This window comes from Melospiza melodia, chromosome 9, assembly GCF_035770615.1.
Source record: "Melospiza melodia melodia isolate bMelMel2 chromosome 9, bMelMel2.pri, whole genome shotgun sequence".
NCBI lineage: Eukaryota > Metazoa > Chordata > Aves > Passeriformes > Passerellidae > Melospiza > Melospiza melodia.
In genome coordinates, this window is record NC_086202.1 from 33,498,080 (window position 1) to 33,503,451 (window position 5,372).

The following is a 5,372-nucleotide window of genomic DNA, read 5'->3' on the forward strand; positions in this document are numbered from 1 at the left end:
CCGGTCCCGGCCCGACACCGGTGGGACCGAACGCGATTAAATCTCTGTAACCGGCTCTTATCCCCTGACCCAAGAGTTGGGTCAGTTCTGACGTATTCGGCTCGTTTACTCTTGTTGTATATAATTTAATTCAATGTAATTAATCTACAGGGATAATGGCGTCATCTCTGCTTTTAGGGAGCTCTACCTCAATTCACAGCATCTTAGGTTTAAGTTTAACTGATTTTGATCCAGCTGTCCTATTGGTATAGGGTCAAGTTGTCAAGTCCAAGAGACTTGAATATAGTTTTGAGGCAGAAAACATCTGGGTTTTGTGAAATACAAAGTTGTGTTTCGGGTCACGTACAAACAGGCAATGTGTGTAGTTGTGAATGCGAAATGTGTGGACCCCGACAATGGGAGAGCTGTGAATTCTAATAATAACTGAGGAGAATAAAGCATGGAAAAAGGTCTTTGAACCTATCTGTTGTTTGCAAATTAACCCTGGTTGATTTAGGAGCATTGGAATTAAAGTGTTAAAGATGTTGTTTTTTGCCTGTATTTAATCCATAAAGAGTTCTGCAATAATAACCTTTTGAAGTATAATTTTAGAATATTACTTGTATCCTTGAAACTATAGCTTTGGAATATATATAAAGGAAATGTGCTTATCTCACGCCTTGTTGAAGCAGAGAAAAACAGCTTGAGAAAGGAAGATGAACATCACCTCAAGGATTTAGGGTTTCGACCAAAGGGAAACTGGACATCACTGTTATGGGATTTAGAGTCTCTGCAATTAAAAGGTGGACACACATCTGGGGAGCTGGACCCCTCCAGATGGGATTTGTCTTTCTTCTTTCGGAATCTGGACTGTCACCATCTGGGGATACTCCTTTTGAGATACATCCTGAGAAACTGAGATCACAATAGTGTATAGTATTATGATGTAATAATTTCGAATAAAAATTGCTGATGAGTAAAAAAATTGGAAATAGAAACTGCTGAGAAAGCTGATGAGTACCCCTAAAAATACCTGTAACCCTCAATTATTGGTGTGCAGTTGGAGGCAAAACTTCCCCCACTGTACCCAGCGCTGTATTGCTCATACTTTACCATATTAAATAATAAATTGATTGCTGCTTGAATATTGGCCTACTCAAGCTTCTTATTCTTAACAGGGAGAAGGTGCATTTTTAGGATTTGATGTATTTCTCATTCCCTTCCTCCAATTTATTTGATAACAAATTCAAGTAAAATTAATGTCCCCATTCCAGGCTTGTTATACTTATAATGGGTGAGAAATCTCTGGCTGCCGTTCTTGAGAGCCCCGAGCCTTTCCTGCTGTGTTCTGTTGCCTGCCCAGGGGCAGGAGCAGAGGCTCAGAGCTGGCCCCGGGCACCTGACCTGGCCCAGCCCAAGAATCCCTGCGAGAATTCACTGTTGAGAGCCCCAGAAGCGGCTTCCCCGGGGCTGCGCTTCTTCCCCAGCTCCATCAGAGTGGGGCCCTTTTTCTTAGCACGCCTTTTTCGGGACAGGACTGTCGGTGTCCCCGCGGCGCGCTACTCGCTTGGCCGCCCCGCTCGCTGCTCCCCTACTGCTCGGCATCGCTGCCGCGCTCTGAGGAGCCAAAACCCTCCCACAGCGAGAGCCCCGAGCTGCGGCGGCACCAGCCCGAGTGCCCGCGGAGTGTGAGCGCAGAGCGGCACCAGCCCGAGTGCCCGCGAGTGTGAGCGCAGAGCGGCACCAGCCCGAGTGCCCGCGGGGTGTGAGCGTGGAGCGGCACCAGCCCGAGTGCCCGCGGAGTGTGAGTGCAGAGCGGCACCAGCCCGAGTGCCCGCGGAGTGTGAGCGCAGAGCGGCACCAGCCCGAGTGCCCGCGGGGTGTGAGCGTGGAGCGGCACCAGCCCGAGTGCCCGCGGAGTGTGAGCGCGGAGCGGCACCGGCCCGAGTGCCCGCGGGGTGTGAGCGGGGAGCGGCACCGGCCCGAGTGCCCGCGGGGTGTGAGCGCGGAGCGGCACCAGCCCGAGTGCCCGCGGAGTGTGAGCGCGGAGCGGCACCGGCCCGAGTGCCCGCGAGTGTGAGCGCAGAGCGGCACCAGCCCGAGTGCCCGCGGGGTGTGAGCGTGGAGCGGCACCAGCCCGAGTGTCCGCGGGGTGTGAGCGCGGAGCGGCAGCGGCCCGAGTGCCCGAGGAGTGTGAGCGCAGAGCGGCAGCAGCCTGAATGCCCGCGGAGTCCGGCCGGGATGGGAGGGGCGGCGGGCGGAGCGCTCGTTTCATTCCGCTGCGGTGCCGGCACCCGGAGCCCGGCTCGCGGCGGCGGCGGCGGAGCTCGGGGGCGGCTCCACACCAGGTGGGACCCGCGGTCGGTGCTGTCCCAGCTCGGGGCTCGCTGTGGGGGGGGCCGCGGTGAGGGGCGGGGGGGACATGGGGGAATACGGCCCAAGGAACTCGCGGGAATTGCTGGTACCGGGCACCTGGCCAGGCTCACTCCAAAAATCCCTGCCATAATACATTCTTGAGAGCCCCAGAAGGGACTTCCAGGGGGCTACGGCTCTCGACCAGCTTCAACAGAGTGGGGCCCTTTTTCTTAGCAAGGCTTTTGCACCAGCCCGAGTACCCGCGGCGTCTGACAGGGATTGGAGCGGCGGCGGGCGGACCGCTCGTTTCCTTCAGCAGCGGTGGCGGCACCAGGAGCCCGGCGAGACGGCGGCGGAGCTCGGAGGCGGCTCACGCCCAGCTACGACCCGCGGTCGGTACTGCCCGAGCTCCCGGAGGCTGCGCTTGTCTCCGCACCTGCTGCCGCACCTCTGGGCAGCGGCGACAGCGCAGCCACAGCTGCCACCGCCCTCCTGAGCCCCCGCACGGCCGGCACCAGCAGCGACCTCTCATCGTGTCCCTTTCAGGGTGCCATCAGCGTGCCTGTAAAGCTGTTCCCGAGGCCGAGCTCCCAAAGGATCTGTCAGCAGCACTCCTGATGTCTCGAGAGCAAGGCGCTGTTTGTTCTGGGCAGAGAGATGCCGGCTGTGAGCAGAAGAGTGAATTCTACTCCATTCCTGGAGCGGCAAACGGGCCCCGGCATCTCCAGGAGGGACCAACAGCTGCGGTTCCACACTTGCCTGGGGCTCAAGAAGCCTCCTGGCATCAGCAGGGGGATGCCACTTGTGAGCGTGCCTTGAGTGCAGATGTGGAGAATGGATTCTGCACCAGGGATGGGAGTGTGAGGGAGCCCCTGGCTCCCCAGGGCACAGCAGCAGCAACGGGCAATGAACAGAGAAGGAATCTCAGAAGATTCCTGGGTGAGTACAGGGCCACCCCTGTGCCCTCTAGGCAGGGGCCCGTGTCCCCTCCCAAGGCCAGGGCTGGCAGGTGTGTGGCCGTTTCCCGATGTCTGGAAGAGGCCTCGTGCTCTGCTGGGCCCCATCCGTGCCTGGAAGCAAGAACAGCCCAGCTGCCCCCAAGGCTGTGCAGTTCTCCTGCTGCAGCCTGTCCCCACAGCTGTGTCCCTGCCTGTGGCCAGGCTCTTGGCTCTCTGCTTGCCAGCTGAGGGAGGGCCACCCTGCCTCAGGGCTCCCTGCTCTGCTCCCTGGCCGTGGGCTGAGCAGATTGCAGGGCCGGCTCTGCTTCTGGCAGCCAGCAGCTCTTTCCTGCTCCAGGTGAACGGTTCAGGTGCCATCCCGTGGGCACGGCGGTGCTGATTCTGCTGCTCCTGGTGCTGGTGCTGGCTTTGGGGGCGGCCGTGGCTGTGCTGGCAGGTAAGGGAGGGGCAGCAGCCTGGGCCCAGCCCCTCGGGGCAGAGCGGGCTCCCTGCTCCCTGCACAGGGGAATCCTCAGACCTTCTCTTCTTCCCCCTGCAGCACCACAGGTTCCAGTCACACCTGCCACTCCGCTGTTGGTTCTGGGCTGTCCCCATGACTGGATTGGCTACAATGGGGTCTGCTACTACTTCTCACGGGATTTCAGCACGTGGGAGCAGGGTCAGGAACGGTGCTCCGGGCTCAATGCCTCCCTGGCCATTGCCCAGGATGAGGAGGCCATGGTGAGTGAGGGGCTGCGGGCGCTGTGGGGTGGCTGAGGGCAGCCTGAGGGCGCTCCTGGGCCGGGCTCGGTGCTCGCAGGGCCGGGGCTGCAGCCCTGGGCCGGGGCCTTGCAGGGAAGGAGCCCCGGCGTGCGGGGGGAGCCCCAGGCACGTGTCCCCCCGAGGGGCCGGGGCAGCTCCCACTCCTCTCTCCTGGGCAGGATTTGCTCTCCCGCCTCTGTGGGAATTTCGGTTACTGGCTCGGGCTGCGCAGACGGGGCGAGCGCCTGCACTGGGGGGACGGCAGCAGCTACAGCTCCCGGTGAGTGCCGGGGAGCCGGGCAGGGCCTGGGGGCACAGGGGCACAAGGGCTTCCCCTGGCAGCCAGCGCTGCCTCTGCTCCTCCCTGCAGGGTTCCTGTCCTCGGCAGTTCCCAGTGTGTGTACCTGGCTGATGATAAATTCAGGAGCGGGAACTGCTCCAGTGAGTGGCCGTATGTCTGCAGCAAGGCCCAAGCTCCCCTGTAACAGGGGCTGCACAAAGGACCTTCTCCACGCTGGGCAGTGCCAGCTTCACCTCTGAGCCCAGCACAGCGTTCTCCTTCCTCAGCTGCGCCCTGTGCCTTGCACTTCCTCTCAGGGTCACCTCAGTGCCTCTTCATCCCCAGTGCCAGCGCTGGGCTGGGGCTGCAAAGGAAAAGTCTCTGCAATCCATCCTGCCACTGATGCTGCCTGCAGTGACTGCATTGCCCTCATGACACAACAAGCTCCAATGGGAAATCCAAGTTGCCTGGGCCTCTTGGAAATCATCACAAAGTGGCCAGAATGTGGCACTTGTGAACTGTCTTTGGAAGAGGAGGAAGAACTGCTGACACCTGATGAGGAGGAATCCCACTTTTGGTATCAGGCACCTGACTGTGAAGAAGGGTCTGTCAGCTGCTTGTTTTCTCTCCCTCTGTCGCCTTTGTAGGAGGACAGTCGGAGCTGCTGTTTGGGGAAGGGGATTTGCTGGCACCGCTGTTATAGGAGAAATTATGTAAATTGGTGTATATTTCAGTTATATTTTATGTATTATGCAGATGTGTTGTATTACAGTACATATTTTATTTAGTTGTTGTTTTGCACTGGGTGATAGGAAGTTTGTACTGAGTATGTTATGTAACGTAGACTGTTATTTCCCCTCTCCCTCACATGGTGTTTCCCTCATGCACCCCTCTGCTGTACCCCCTGGTGGTCTGTTCCCTGGTTACCCCTCCCCTCGCCCCTCCTCACTGGTATCCCATTGTCCTCTTCCCCTGCCCCCATCCTCAGGTATAAAATCCACTGCAAGGTGGGCATGTGCTCCTTTAACGCCGGAGTGGTCTCTGGAGCCAAAATTGTC

General features: G+C 58.6%; 1 long non-coding RNA gene across 1 annotated transcript; it reads left to right on the plus strand.

The window, feature by feature from the left end:
* The first annotated feature begins 3,557 nt into the window (after window positions 1–3,557).
* On the plus strand, window positions 3,558–4,757 carry LOC134421693 (uncharacterized). Its single transcript, XR_010028663.1, has 3 exons — window positions 3,558–3,729; window positions 3,832–4,013; window positions 4,214–4,757. It is a non-coding gene; the product is annotated as an uncharacterized LOC134421693 (long non-coding RNA).
* The last annotated feature ends 615 nt before the right edge of the window (window positions 4,758–5,372 follow it).